The 16,840-nt window shown below is 38.8% G+C and overlaps 1 protein-coding gene across 5 annotated transcripts in view; it reads left to right on the forward strand.

Annotated features, from left to right (window-relative positions):
- ST3GAL6 (ST3 beta-galactoside alpha-2,3-sialyltransferase 6) overlaps nucleotides 1–16,840 on the forward strand; it is a 1,325,435-nt gene that overhangs the window by 197,581 nt on the left and 1,111,014 nt on the right. The window contains exon 1 of one of the 5 annotated variants that reach the window (XM_044072091.1): nucleotides 11,145–11,232. The exons of the other annotated variants lie outside the window; for them this stretch is intronic. The gene's annotated coding sequence lies outside the window, so the exon portion shown is untranslated. Of the gene's footprint in view, nucleotides 1–11,144; nucleotides 11,233–16,840 lie in introns of those variants that run through there. 5 annotated transcript variants of the gene reach the window in all.

Genomic DNA, 16,840 nt, shown 5'->3' on the forward strand with positions numbered 1-16,840 from the left:
CAGCTGCTGTTACTGTTCATAACGTTACCGCCATACTTTTTTTCTTTTTTTCTTTTTCATAACATTCATTTTTTTCATGAAACACTGTAATATGAGAACCAGTCATTCAGGATTTATGATGCTGGGTTTGGTTCAAGATTCATTGATCCTTCTTAAAACCCAGTACAAATTTAGCACATCCAGTGTGCCAGGTGAACATTTCTGGGAAACTTCTATATGTCTATGCAGCTGTTTATAGTGGTATACGTTCAGTATCCTGCTTATCCCTGGGCAAGATGTTTGACAAAGGTCATTGAAAAAATATTTGACTCTCTCTGCTTACTGCTTGCTTGCTGCTTGCTCTTGCTGTGGGATTTGCTGGCTGGATTCTGCTAAAATTCAAAGTCTAGTTATATTTGCATTCACAGTGTGTCGCATACAGAAACTTGCAGAATATACACTGATGAGAGAATATACTTTGCAGCACCTGTCTTTAAGAGCAGTAACCAATAACTTTTATAATAAACCAAACTGGACAAACGTTACAGCTTAAAAGTACTGTTCCAACTTTACTTCTCATATAGTACAGATGATGTGAGAGATATAACATTTACCTCAGGACTTGTGTCCCTAACATACCCCTAACATAACTAGATTTAATACAGACTTTTTATACATATTTTAGTTAAACACACACCCTCTTGGTTTTGGAAAGATACTGCCTTGATGACGCAAATGCTAACACATCTGTTCTTGTCCAAATGATGATAAGTAAACTGTCTTCAAGAAAATACCTTGTGGATTCTGTAAATGCTGATAAGTAAACTGTCTTCAAGAAAATGCCTTGTGGATTAACTTTCTTAGAAAAACATATTTTTAAACTTTCTTAGAAAAACATGTCCTGTTGTCCAGTGAAAGCAGATTACACTCTTGTCATGTCTGTAAGAAGTAAGTTTTCTTGATGTGTGTATAATACACTCATAAGCAAGTTCCTGATTTTTTTAAGCCACAGTCATTTATTTTAAACTTTCTTGATGTGTGTATTTTTTAAGCCACAATCATTTAGTACGGATGCTAATCACATATTACTAAACTTTCTTTCTACATTTGAGCAAGCTTTATCTTATTCCTTATTTATGTTGCATATTTGTAGCAAAGTTATTTTCAACCTTAGTATATTGTTGGGCACACTCTAACAGTCATGGGGTGATTGAGTGAAATCAAAGCTTCATACTACCTTCCCCTCTCATGGTCACCAGGTAGTCTTTAGTTTTTCAGACTCCAACAATATATTTTACTTTAGTAACTGCTGCCAGAGTGGCTTTCTTTGTCTTCTGGTATTTCCTGGCTGAATCAGGAAAGCAGTCCATCAACATTGCACAGAAAGCCGCCTTCTTCATCTTGGCAGCTTTCCTCACTGCGGACTTCCATTCACAGGCCCAAGGATTACTCTTCCTACAGCTACAACGCACTCTCCAGGCATAGAGCCTTGCTTCTACATTAATGAGTCTTAAAAATAGACCATTTGGACTCACAGTCCCCAGTATTGCTTAAACATATATATTTTTTTCTTGAACAGAGGATGCAAGCTCATCTTGCATCGTTGTTGCTCCCAGATGTTCTCAAAGTACCTCATTTGTGTCTTCCACATCTGTCTTATTGATGCCCAATTCAGTGACTCAGCTCACCAGAAACTGTTTATCACTTGGCAGTTTTACCATCTGTTCATCTACTGTCCAGAATGTAAGGCCTGTGATCTGATGACATGCCTGCATAGTAAACTGATCTCTAATACAAGGTGCTGTGATTTAGAGTATAAGCCTCCTTGCATTCATGTATGCTGTCTGTTAAAAATACTACATAACTTGCACACATGTTCAGTAACATTTCACCACTCAGGTTTTAATTCTAGTCCTTTCATCCAGTCACAGTCCTACATGCTTGTCTGTCATTTTCCCTCGTGACTGTTTAAGTCTCTAAGTAGGGCAACAGAGTTTGCAGTGATGTACCGCCTCAAGCATCGTATTCACCTTCTACAAAAAGGCCAAAATCCTGTTATCCATTGGAAAACTTCCACCTGTATTAACTTCATTTGTGTACTTGGGAGTATTTTCATTCTGCCCAGGGCCTGTCATGAGGAACAATTATAGACTATGAGAGAGACCATCCCTGACTGAAAATCTAGTTCTACAGCCTACAAATGTGTGAAGGTTAGTCTAGCACTAGTAACTAATGTTTCCACCTCCTGCATCAGCGTTTGCTCCTTCCTTACTCCTGTGTCCTAAAGCCAGATTCCATTGTTAAGGTCTAAGTTGGCAAAAATTCATCATAGTAATATCTGCCTCCTAGCCCCATCCTTTTCCTTTTACAAAGTGAACCCACACAATGGATCCACATAACCATTTTGGGCTGAACTCAGAAGCATTACCTGGAAGATATAGCTTATCAGATGCTCATGCAGACATCACCTTCAGGCTTGGCTCCTGGGGTAGGCCCAGTAGCACTAATCAAGATGGAATTTTCTTAAACTTAAGTTGAACCTTTTAGCTGGTTTCAAAACTTGCATTGCTCACTGTACCTAGAGAAATTTAAAATAACCAAAGTAATGATTCATTTGTATAATTTCTTGAAAGAAAAAAAATATCATCTAAGATAATCATGTGTGTCCAAAAAGATTTAACATTTAGTAAGTGCCAATGAGTCCAACTATAGAGTGTGTCTCTGTAAGGAGCCCTCATCAAGTCAATGTAGTGGAATGTCAGACCACTGGATATACAGCTTTGGGTGTCTCCTCGATAAGGGTATAAATGATGTGAAGACAACAGTCTAGGTCTTGTTTTTGTTCCTAGAACTACAGTGTCAGAATCTGAAGGGAGTGGGAAGCTAGAAGACTGAGAATCTATGAGCACAGAATGATATGGATAACTGACAGATTTGTAGGTTCAAATCTAGGATCCCTATCAGTTCAGAGAAAAATCAGTTAAGTGAACGTCATTTTAGTGCACTTACATCGAACATGCCTTTCGTCAAACTGTTCGTACTGAAATTGCAGTACAGTGAGGATTGGGAAATTTGTGTTTTCCCACTGTAGTGCGAACTTAGAGTTGCTATATATAATTAGCGGGGTGTGTGGGGGGCACAGCTCCCCACACGAGCAGAGTTCAATGAACAGCATTTCTGACGAAATGCCGTTCGTTGAAGTGTCACTTTGATAAAGTGATATAGACCCAAATCTAGTTTGTATTGGCGCAGAATATCTTGTCATTCACTCATCTGGATGACTGTGAAACCATGCTAGAAGAAATAGGTTATGATTATAAAACTCCCACTGAAAACATGAAGAGATCTAAATTAGTAAAACTCATACTGGAGTGGTTACCTACATTCATAAATATACCAGAACTTCATAATTCTGAAGTAGAAGGGGTGCACACATCCCTTTTGTTCAAAGCCAGTAAATCCCTTTATAATGGTAAGATCTGTCATTTTCTACCACTTCAGGTATGAGGGAAGATAGATTAATTAGGATGCCCCTTGGGCAGCCTTGACACTTCTTTGTATCGATTCTTCCATAAGATTTGAAGTTAGTTATTTCAGCAATGAGCATTTTGATGTATTATAAACACACTGAAAATATGAAAGTTCTTCCTTTACTATAATAAACTTACTTTTTGGCTGAACAAGATTTGCACCTTTGAGGATCTAGATAGTACTGTTAGGTTTCTTACCCAGTAACAGTTTGTCATCATCAGGTCAACCGCAATGGCAAAAATATAAAGAACAAAATCTGGAGATTTTTGAAAGGTTTAAAAAAGAAATATGGACATAGGAAAGAAACAGTTATCTGATATAGTGCAAATTTTATACAAAGGAGAAAGCCACAATAATTAATACAAAAAAGCAGCTCCATGCAAATTTTTACAATGCAAAAAAAAATAGGATTACAAAGGGGAAATGTAGAACAGAGGTTTAGTAAAGTAGAAGTTAAAAAAAATAGAAGCTGAAGTTACGGAATACCTGCAAAGTGAAGGATTTAGTGTAGAAAGTCTAACACGGGTTATATGACAGCATGATGGAACAACGAGTCCCCCAAGTAAAGAGAAACAGGAGGAGCAGGAGACATCTGAAGAAGAAATGTGGACGTGGGAATGAAAAAGAGATTTAATATGGTGCAATATTTATGCAAAAGAGAAAGCAAAACTAAGCAACACAAAAAGAATAGTACCAAAGATATTTGAAGAGAAATACAGGCAAAGGCATCCAAATATAGAAAATTTTACAGTGCAAAAATAAGAAAACAAAGGGGGAAAGCAGAAAAGAGCATCAGTAATAGAGAAGTTAAAGAAACAGAAACTAAAGTTATGGATTACCTGAGAAGTGAAGGAGTTAGTGTAGAAAGTCTAACTCTGATAACATCACAGCATGATAGAATAGTGAACCCCTAAATAAAGGAGAAAGCAGTGGAGTGGGAAGCATCTGATCAGTTGCCATATGAAGATACTTTAGAGCCTTCAGTAGGAAACCAGTACAAATATTCAGCTGGAGTTGCACAACATGGGAAGGAACAGGAAACTGTGGCAAATCTGACACAGTCAATTTCGTGGAGTGATAGGCCAGTGAGTTCTCATATGAAAGAGCAATGGATGACACAAGGTGAAGGTGAAGAGAATATGGCACAGGAAGATTTTCTGGAACTTTCTGTAGAATACCAGCAGGAAAAAGAGAACAGACAGTGTGCCCTTAGTTTAGAAGAAAGTGATCTAAGGGAAGAATTGCTTGACTTAGTAAAGATGTGTAGACATAACAGAAGTAAATAGCCTATATTACTGCACAGCTAAATTAATAGCAGATAATGTCTTACCACAAAAGCATAGGGCAGTAAAGTAAAGGAAGGGGAAAAATCAAATGCCATCATGGAAGTATCGAATAGAGAAAAACTGTTAGAAGTGTACAGAAAAGGGAACAGGTCAACAAAAATACTTAGAAAGATAGATGTGAAAAAATCAATGCACAGTATCAGAACAGACCATACACTATTGCAAATAATACATTAAAGATGTCAGCACATGCAAAAATTCTTAGAAGATTGTAAATAAATATAAAAGAAAAGTAACAAAACAAGCAATTTATTGATGACCCAAAATGTTTTGTAGAGAACTGGGAAACAAGGCAAAAGGAATAGAAACACCACCAAAAAAAGAAGAAATAGATACATTCTGGAAAGAAATATCTATAAAGATGCAATGGAACATGTGACCCCCACCTCTAGGCCAGTAATCAAGGAGCCTCAATCCTCACCACTGGAACCAGTGGGGGACATTCACTGGGAGGATAATAGGTGCACACACAGTATTTCCAGATGCAGCTCTTTGTACCAAGTGTAATTTTCCTTAAGAGCACACAGAGACCACAGTCAGTCCGGGGCTGGTTTCTCCGTCTTTCTCCAGATCCTCAAGAAGACTCTCCACTGGCACAGCTATAGGGTTGAGTTCATAGCCAGGGTTCCAAGCCAAGTCCTCCAACAATTTCTCTGTCCAACCAGTGCTTCATGTCCCTGCCAAGTAGCTGACACGCACACTCTTGGAGATTTGTTTTACACACACACACACACACACACACACACACACACACACACACACACACACACACACACACACATACACACACACACCTGAGAAAGGCTAGCACTAGGTTGCTAGCTATGCTTCCTTCTGCCCAGACTATAAGGTAATTATCACTGCCACCAGAACCTCTCACCAGCTTCTTTAAGGCCCTTAGCAAAGGGTGTCCAATTTTACTGTGTAATATTAATTTTAGTACAAATGGTAGTTTGACCAAGAGCAAGGCTATTAGAAGTGGCCCACACAGTGTCACCAAATAAACATGCAAGTACTCTCAAAACTTAAATACCTCTGCAAAGATCAGCCACAATGAAAGGTTTAACTATATTTAATAATAAATAATAAAAGAACAGGAAAATACTAAGTATATATTCACAATGACAGATTTCAAATCACAGGAAATATTTAAAATAACATTGAAGTACAGGCTCAGACAAATAAAGAAAAACAATATCTAAACTAAGCTTCACTATATTCCTGACTGAATCTAAGAGAATCACTGTTCCTTAATAACTTTCTTAATAGAGCAAGGCAAATGATATGGTGAATGGTTATTCTTGTTGTCAGACCCAAGACAGAATACAGAATGCTCTGTCTCACTAATATACTTCTCAAAAAAATATCTAAAATAGTACTGCTGAGATAGCTTGCAGAGTGACATCACTTCTTATCATCTGACTTCTAGTTACCATGCAAAACCCCCCACTGCTGGAAGCTGGCAGGACTTAACACGTACCTGTAAAAATACTCACACAAGGACTTTTACTTAGATCTGTGGTAGGTGCTGGAAGTCATAAAACAATTTCATACCTCCATGCTTCTAGAGTAGTAATTAGTTCACCTCAAAGACAATACAGAAAGCTTCCTAGTACAGACTTTGTGTCTCTGGCTGCATTGAAACCTGTGAGATAGAATCTTTGTGGCCTAGCCCATAAAGTGATTTAATTTCAGATATTTTTCTAAAGTTTGCTCGACTGAGATTAACCCTCCAGTTTCCTCTGTTAAAACATATACATTTAAACAGTTACAATAGTGCATGTACATTTCTATTCTCTCCAGATAAGACACACCATGGAAACATTTCAAACACAAGCACTTTACAAATGTCTTTTCAACACAAACATCTGTACAAATCAGTATGATAGACACATGGCATACAGTTCTAATACATTTGTAACACCAGCATCTTGTATGACATATAGTTCTAATACATTTGTAACACAAGCATCTTGTATAAATCTGTTTGATATTCACAAATGACATGTCATTATTTACAAAATTCTAGCTAGCTGTGCTGGCATTACCTCATTTTGTCACAAAACATAACAAAGATGCTGAATGGACAGAATAATTAAAAGAAAGAATAAGAAGTTCAAATCTACAGCATAAGAAATGGGATGAGGTAATGATCAGAGAAATTGAAACAAAATTAAGAAAACTTCCTGAATGGAAATTCCCAGGCCCAGATGTAGTACCTAACTTCTGGCTAAAAGTACTAACATCTTTACATGAAGATTTAGCCTTGAATAAGAGCTATTTATATACGCACCCCAAACAGATGCCACACTGGTTAACAACATGAAAAGGACACTCCTCCTTAAGAGTGAGCCTGCAAGCTATCCTAAAAGCTATAAACCAATAACTTGCCTTCCAACAATGTATAAACTGTACAATAGAATTGATGCCAACAGAGTTTATAGTCATTTAGAATAAAACTCAATCATGGCAACAGAACAAAAGGTTAACAAAAGAAAGTCGTATGGAACAAAGGATCATTTGTTTTTAAATAAAGTCATAGTGAAGTATTGCAGAAAGGGGAGTAATCTTAGTATGGCATGAATAGACTACAAAAAAGCATTTCACAGCATCCCACATTTATAGATAAAAGAGTGTTTACAAATGTTTAAGATACATTCTATATTGATCAGTTCATGAAACAGTACAAACCACTTTGCAACTTTGGTTTTCTTTAGTCTTTGGTTCACCCCACATTGATGATGCATTGGGCTACACGTTGATTCCACTGTGTCCTATCAGGTGCTGCTTCTTTAACTTCCTCCCAAGTGATATTCAGGCATTACAACTCTTTTCCAGTTTTGTTGAGGTCTGCCTGGTCTTCTCTTGTATCCAGCAAGTTCCCAGTTGAGGGATTGTATAGGAATATTGCTAATGTCCATGCAGCATACTTTTCTTTCAATAATGATATTAGTTTCTGTTGTTGCATTCTATTTCTAACACTCTAATTTTTTACTTTCTCCTTCTACAATATTCCCACAATGCATCTTAACCATTTATGATGAGCAGCCTTAAGTTTTCTCATGGCTGATGCTGTGATTGGCCATAGCTCAGCGCCATAGAACAGTGTAGACAGCACCAGTGCTTGCTATAGCTTCACCCTTGTGGACAGTGCAATGTTTTTTTATCTCAGGATTTTGGATAGTCTATTGAATGCTGCACTTGGTTTTCCAGGTCTAATCAGAACTTCCTTCTCGCAGTTACCTGCATGAGAGATGAAACTGCCTAGATAGAAGTAGTTCTCTGTCATGTTTAATATTGATCATGAAGCCATTATGTCTTTGTTGTCATTCGATGGTTCCCTGACTATCACTTTGCATTTGTCAGGATTCATTTTGAGGCCTACTTTCCCACTCTGTTTCTCCAATGATGTGCTCATTATCTGCATTCCACTCCATGTTGTATCAATAAGAGCTACGTCATCAGCAAAGTCCAAGTCACATAGCTTGTTGTCATCGACCCTTTCCAGTCCCACTGAGTTTCTGTGTAATGCTTTCTTGTTTCCATCTAAGCCATGGTAATGAACAAATTATTATCTCAGGGATAAAAATTCAAAGGGGGATATTCCAGGGTGACTCTTTGCCACAACTGCTCTTTTGTCTTGACCTTAACCCATTAAGCTGCCTACTTAATAGATTAAGTCACAGCTACAATTTGGCTCTCAGAAAACAGCAAACTGTAAAGACTTCTCATCTTTTCATTGTGGATGATTTAAAACTGTATACTTCATCATATGAGGAATTGATAGCACAACTACAAGTAGTCAAAACTTTCTCAGACAATATAGCAATTAGTATTTGGTCTTGATAAATGTGCAAAATCAACCTTTGAAGCAGGAAAACTGCAGCACCAAGAAAATATCATTCTGGGACAGCAATGTGATATAAAATAATTTGTGGAAGAGGGAGTATAGAAATATTTGGGAATTGATGAAGGATCAACAATAAAACATGATCAAATGCAAATAAAACTTAGTAAGGAATATCCTAGAAGACTAAAATTAATACTGAAAATTGTTCTGACATCTAGGAACAAAGTCCAAGCTGTAAACCAATTAACTCTTCCTATTCTAACTTACAGTTATGGGGTGATTGACTGGCCCCAAAGGGTATTGGATAAGATGGACAGTAAAACAGCAAAAATGCTTCATGCTTATCAAATGATTCATAAAAATCATTGTATACCAAGATTATATATTCCCCGTTCTGAAGGAGGTATCGGCCTGCTTGAAACTGATTACATGTATTGATCTGCAATCATAGTACTTCATAGTTACTGACCTCACAAGATCCAAACAGACAGAAAGTTTTGAAACATGAGGAGAGCAAGTCTAAGATGATTTCCTTGCTTAGTTTAGCAGAAGCATGTTGGTGTCAAACAAGAACAGAAATCACACCAAAAGTAGGTAAAAATCAGGCAGCAATTGAATGTGCCAAAAAACAAAAGAAGGAACATAAGGTGAAGGATCAGATGAGAAGGCAAGAAATGTAGAAAATGCATAATTTTAATTAAAAGTACAGACAACTACTGGAACAACCTTATGTCAATCGGAATTTAATGCAGGAATGGTTAAGGAGAGGTGAATTTAAACCAAAAGATGAAAGGTTAATATTGGTGGCCCAGGATAGTAGACTATGAACATGTTTATTTACAAAATGTATTGAACATGTCAGAGAAACAGACAAATTTAGGTTTTGTAAAATGGAATTGGAAACAGTCGCACATCTTGTTGGTGGATGTGATACACTAATGGCAGAAGGATTGTTTGCTAAAAGGCATAATAATGTGACAAGACTGTTGCATTGAGGATTGTGCAAACATTAAAATATTGAAGTAGCTGTGAGGCATTGGAAACATGAGCCACAAAGCATTATAGAAAATGATGAAGGATCCCCCAATACCAACAGTTTAAAAATAGATGGGAGAAAACCAGATATAGTAGTCGAGGAAAAGAAGATAAAAATAGCGTCGATCATTGAAATTTCTACACATACAGAGAGACACAACGTCATAAAATACCAGGATTTGCAGGCAGAAACAAGGACAATGTTGAAGAAGCATATTCAGACAGTTCCAATGGTAGTATGAACAATAATCTCATAACAAAGAATTTGCAGTCATATTTAGATTTGCTACTGTTACTTGTAACTCTGTATGAATTGTAGAAGAATCAGTTCTTGGCACATTGTGGATGCTATGAAGAATACTTTTGGCTAACATCAAAGACTGAAACAATACTAATTTCATGAACTTTAATCATACTTTGACTTAGGAATGGGGTCCATTCCCATCATGATATTAAAAGCCCAAAAGTCTTGGAGAAATTAAAGGAAGAAGACCAGTACAGAAGAGCAGGCACTCTAGAACTTGACAAAAGGTCTCCATGGATAATAAGAGATACTGATGTGAAATGAGCAGTGAAGCAAGTATATCATTACAGTAGGGACTTGAGCTTTGTTCTGCCTATAAGAACTATCTGTCTGACTCACCAGACCCAGAGGGATCCCCACATCATTTTAATATGGGGAGTGGGGCGTTAAAGATTAATTGTAGGTTGATTTCCTGAAAAGCCTTGACTGGGACCTCTCTGCTCCTTTAGTGTGGGCATGGGCTGATTACCAGTAAAAAAATGTCTGCTTTTGTCATGGGTGTTATTTAAAATGATCTAAACTATATGCATTATACAGTCCATCTGTGCTGTTATTTTATTTTTATATTAGTTGCTAAAAGTAATTTAAAGTGTTAAGAGGTTTCTAAGATGAGATTTTTTGCAGCTGGTTCTATAGGGATATTTGTTGTTTTAAATTCATTAATTTTGCATGAGTTTTTTAAAAGAGAACAGGGGTGGGATTCAGTTCCAAAGTGCTCAACATTTCTGCACTTTTCTTCCCCGATTACTGATCCTCCTAATAACAATGAGCATTGTAGCATGTAAAAACTATTAATCCAACTATATTTCTCATACAGTTAGAACCTTACCATACTGTAATGGTTTCACTTTTTAAAAACAGCTCCCATGCCGTGGAAAAGTTTATTGGAGTCTCTAAAATGCTGACATCAGGACTGCTAGAAAATAACTGCAGTTTGCTGCAAAGTTCCCTCCCCCAAACTGACATCAGCACCACTTCTTTTACATTCAGCTGAACAAGTGCATAGACCCACCCTTTCTGTGATGTCAGAGCACCATAGCGCTTCCCATGCCCATAAGGTGTTTAAATGCATCCCCATTAAGTATGGACCTTCTTTTCTTTGCTGGTGCTGATTGTAGAGTGTGTTTCCCCATCAGATACATGCACCAAAATCCTTTTCTTCATGAGCCAGTGTCTATTACTAAAGGGTAAGAATTTTCATTATTTTGTTGAGAGGCTGGTCGTGTGAATTCTAAATGCTATTTTTCATTAATCAGAACCCTTATACCATACAGCTGTTTGTCTGTCACTCGGTGCTTCTATTTTCATTTTATTTCATTTACACAGATCAGTGTTTACATTAAGTGCATTCTCCCACGAAGCCTCTTAATGTTATTCATTTGTAAGCTGATATGATTTCTTCCAGTTGTCTGACTTCAGTTGTTTTTCACTGAGCATTTTGTGAAGTATAAAAGCAAAGCACTTGGTGTAATGCATTTGAATGGTTTATAGGTCTCAGCTGCTTAAACAGCGACCACGTGTTCTGCTTCAGTTTTCTAGCTAACATTGCTGTTTCGTTGGGTATTTTATGTAGTGCACTACTGTTGATTGCTTATATATTTGCCTGCAATAATTTTCCAGCTTGCATGGCAGCTTCTATGCAAGAACACCAACTCTGCCGTTGTTACTTGCACCTTTGTTGCAGGGGAGTACTTTATCAGTACTTTGAGCTTGTGCAGTTAATGAGGGACACATTGCAGGGCAATGTTTAATTTTTGTGCTTGTGGGGCTACTGAAGGACTTGTTGGGTAGAATGTTTCATGTTATTCCTTATGGACTAATTCAGGACTTGATGGGAGTAATTTTTTTTCTGTTAGTGCTTGTGCGACTGAAGAACATGATGGTGGAAATGGCTAATATTAGTGCTTATGAGACTACTAAGTGGACTCATTGGAGAAATGATTCATTTTAGTGCTTCTGTCTACTTGTATAGACTACAAAAGGTGTTTCTTGTGGAAATGTTTCATTTTAGTGCTTGTGCAACTCTTGGGACACTTTGTGGGGGATAGTTTCATTTTCATGCTTGTGTGTATGTTTACCCAGACAGTCCCAGTAGTAGTAGGAGCAACAGGTCCTATAAAAGAGAATCTACAATCAAATTTAGATATGTTATCAATACATGTAATGCCATAAGAATTGCAGAAGTAGTCATTACTGGGCACATTGTGAGTACTGCGAAGAGCTGCCATCAAAGATTGAAACAATGCTAATTTCATGAACTTTAGTCATATTTTGACTTAGGAATGGGGTCCATTCCCATCATGGCATTAGAAACTCGAAAGACTTGGAGAAATAAAAAAAGGGGGAGTTTGGGAAATACTTGATTTTGCTGGTTGTGTGACTATTGATGGGCTCAATGGAGGGCATAATGTTTCATTTTAGTGCTTGTGTGTGCTGGGACAGACTACTGAAGTGAGACAGTTGTGGGCAACATTTTCAGTTTTTGTTTATGCCTACGTATGTGGACATTATATTGAAATGTTTGCTTTGGGAACCGTTTCATTTTGGTGCTTGGAGTACTTGGACAGACTACTAAGGGGGTACTTGGGGAAATGCTTAATTTTAGTGGTTGTGTCACCGGCTTGGTAGGGGATAATGTTTCATTTTAGTGCTTTTCTGTACTGAGACAGACTACTGAAGGAGTAGTTCTGGGAAATGTTTTCAATTGGTGCTTGTGCCTACATACATGGACATAATACTGCAGTGTTCACCTGGGGAAATGTTTCATTTTGGTGCATCTGTGTACTTGGACAGATTCCTGAAGTGTTCACTTGGGGAAAGTGTTTAATTTTAGTGCTTGTATGACTACAGTGGGACACACTGGGGGGGGGGGGGGTGCTTCATTTTAGTGATTCTGTGTACTCGGATAGACTACTGAAGGGGTAGCTGTGGGAGTTGTTTTCATTTACTTGTGCCAACTTGCATGGATATTATACTGAAATGTTTGCTTGGAGAACTGTTCCATTTTGGTGCTTGTGTGTAAAAGCACATAATACTGAAGTGCCCACCTGTGGAAATGTTTCATTTTGGTGGTTTTGTGGACTTAAGAAGACTACTCAAGAGGTACTTTGGGAAAATTTTAATTTTGATTGTTGAGCAAACACTGAGGAGTCGGTGGGGGATAAAATCTTATTTTAGTCCTTGTGTGTACAAGCACAGACTTTTGAAGTAGTTGTTGGAATTGTTTTCAGTTGGTGCTAGTTCCCACATGCAGGGACATAATAATGTAATGTTCACCTGAGAAAATGTTTCATTTTGGTGCTTGTTTGTACTTGAACAGCCTACTAAGGGGGTACTTGGGGAAATGTTTAACTGTGGTGGTTAGGCAACTACTGAGGGGCTCAGTGGAGGGGTAATGTTTGATTTTAGTGCTCGTGTGCATTTTGACTTCAGAAGTGGTCGCTTGGGGAAATGTTTCATTTTCATGTTTCTGTGTACTTGAACAGCCTCCTGAAATGGTTTCTTGGGGAAATGTTATATTTTGGTAGTTGTGTGTATTTGGACAGACTACTAAAGTGGTTCCAAATATCACTGATTTTGCATCAGTTTTCTAATCATACTTTGGTCATGTCCATCACAACTTTTAATATGGTGAAGTATTGATGATTTGAGTAAAAGTGTGATACATTTTTGCATTAACATGCATTTCTAAATAGTAATTTAAGATTAAAGTATATCTGTTAAAAATATTATTCTATTTTTATAGCCTAGTTGTCAAAATTTCTTGGGGATTTGGCTTTAACAGGAAGTCCATAGGGTTTGTTCCTGCAGAACGGAGAACAGCTACAGTTATTCCCCTCCACAAAGGTTTCCTAGCAACAGACCCAGGGAATTACAGACCCATAAGCCTGACCAGCCTCATCTGTAAGGCCATGGAATGTATCATTATGGACAACATAAATAAAGACATAGGTGACCTCCAAAACCTGGATCCTACCCAATTTGGCTTCGTGAAGGGCAGATCCTGCCTGTTAAATCTAGTGGATTTCTTTGAAAGTGTGACCAAAGCCATTGATGGGGGCATATCTGTGCACACAGCATACCTTGGCTTGGCAAAGGCTTTCAACACAATCCCACATTCAGGCATTATCAGTAAACTTAGCAAACTGAATCTAAACCCCTTTGTTGTAAGACTGGACACACACTATCAAAGTGGGTGACTTCACAAGAACCAGCAGATCTGTTACCAGCGGGGTGACACAGTGATCAGTGCTGGGCCCCCTACTGTTTGGTATATACTTCTCAGAAGTTCAAGTCAAGACTAAAGGGTTGTGGCTGACAAAGTCTGTGGGCAACTGCAAACTAGGAGCAATCACTGAATCCCCAAATGATGTCAGTATACTCCAGGATGGTCCACACAGACCAACGACTGGTGTATTAGTCATGGTCTCAAACTGAATGCAAAGAAATGCATCATCATTCCCTTTGGCACAAACAATGTCCCCTCACACTATCAAATCAACAACAATAACCTAAGTACCCATGAAGTGGTAAGGGACCTGGGATCACAAGTTGACCACGAACTTAACTTCGACCACCACGTGCCTACCATTGTTAGGAAAGCTTTCCACTTAGTTCACTTGATTAGTAAAGGCATCACCTTGAGAGCAAAAGAAATTATAACCTTCCTATTCTCAACACATATCTGGACCATAATAGAGTATAATGCCCCATTCGGTATGTACCGTACTAAGCATCTACAGCAATTAGAGAGATCTCAGTGGTTTCTAACAAAGAAGATCAAAGGCCTCCAGCATGTGCCTCACATGGACTGACTAAAATCCTTGTCACTATATTCTGTATCATATAAACTTCTTAGGGGAGACTTATGCCTGGCCTATAGAGCAACCCAAAACCCAAACCTAAGAAACTTACTGCATATCCATAAATCAAATGGGTCTACGGCTACCCATTTCAGAGACTTAAATATGGCCTGTGACTTAAACTGGACATGCTGGAGGGACATATTTATCTCCCAAAGACTGCCACGTCTTTGGAACAGGCTACCAATTCATGTGAAACAGAGCACCTCTATGACACTGTTCAAGAGGAACATGGATGAGTGGATAGGGCACTATAAATTCTTACCGGGCATAACACCCACAATCCTCTTGGACATGGGCAGTCATCACTCAATGCAATCTTGGATATTGACTAGTACCTGTACCATATTATATTGGGTTGAAATGGCTAGGCTTAAAATGACCTCCAGGTCGATAACCTAGTAATAGGTTCATAGGTTCATACTAGGCTATCTGCCCTAGGGAATTTATAAGCCTAGCCAGAGTGTGTTTCGCTTTTGCCACCCATTTTAAATTAATTTTGCTATGCCCTTTTTCGAGGTTAGTATACTGTGCCTCTGTCTAACAGTGACACAGAAGTGATACTCGGGGTAAACCTACGATCTCCCATCCACTCATCAAGATTCCTCTTGAAGAGTGTCAATGAGGGACTCTGCCTAACCTGGACTGGGATTTTATTTCAGAGTGAAGGGAGCCTCTGGGTTATGAGTCTGTCCCTCCAGCATGTCCTATTTATTTCAGTGCTGAGGTTCAAGTCTCTCGAGCGCGTAGCTCGATGGGATTTGGATTTTCTAAGGTGCAGCCTGTCCATTAATTCCGGGTTGGACATGGCTTTATACATCGGGCACAGATCGCCTCTGAGCAGGCAGTATGCCACTGAGTAGAGCTGGAGTTTCTTTAACCGGGCAGCATATGGCATCTGTTTGAGTCCTTTGATCCTCTTGGTGAGGTACGTTTGGGGTCTTTCCAGTTGCTGCAGGTGTCTGGTAAGGTACATCCTAAAAGGGACATTGTACTCAATTATGGGCCTGATGAGGGATGAGTAAAGAGGCACAATGACCTCCCCTGATCTAGTTGTGAATCCCTTCATGATTAGGTGGGCTATATAAAATGTTTTTCTAACCACTTTGGACACGTCGTTGTCAAATGAGAGATTGCTATCAACTTGGGTCCCCAGGTCCCTAATTACTTCTTCTGTACTTAATGGATTACCACCTATGTGGTAATTTGTGGTCACTTTGTTTTTGCCAAAGGGGATGACTATACACTTTTAGGCATTTAGCTTGAGGCCATGGCTCTGGCACCAGTTGTCTGTTTCTATGAGGCCCTTTTGGAGGATGCTTGTGTCGGCTGGAGAGTCAATTATGGTGCCCAGTTTGCAGTCATCTGCGAACTTGGTCAGCCACAGTCCTTCCATGTTGGCCTGTACCTCCGAGAAATATATACCAAACAAGAGAGGTCCCAGGACTGAGCCTTGTGGGATGCCACTTGTAACTGGTTTGGAGTCTGACATGGCTCCAGCAATTCTAACCATGTGGGTTCTGTCCTTGAGCCAGTTTGCAACCCATCTAGTGACATAGGGGTTTATATTTAAGCTGGTGAGCTTATCTATAATGCCTGAGTGGGGTATTATATTGAAGGCTTTTGCGAGGTCCAGGTAGGCTGTGTGGACCACCTTCCCCTCATCAATGGCCTTGGTAACTGTTTCAAAGAAATCAACCAGGTTTAAGAGGCAGGATCTGCCCATAACAAAGCCAAACTGGGTAGGATCCAGTGTCTGTAGGTCCCCAATATCTTTATTTATGAGGTCCATGATGATCCTTTCCATAGCTTTGTAGACCAAGCTAGTCAGGCTTATGGGGCGATAGTTTCCAGGATCCGTTGAGGCACCACCTTTGTGGGGAGGGACCACTGTTGCTGTACGCCACTCTTTGGGTACATATCCTGTGACAGG

Source organism: Protopterus annectens, chromosome 5.part0, assembly GCF_019279795.1.
Source record: "Protopterus annectens isolate FY-2018-M chromosome 5.part0, PAN1.0, whole genome shotgun sequence".
Lineage (NCBI taxonomy): Eukaryota > Metazoa > Chordata > Ceratodontiformes > Protopteridae > Protopterus > Protopterus annectens.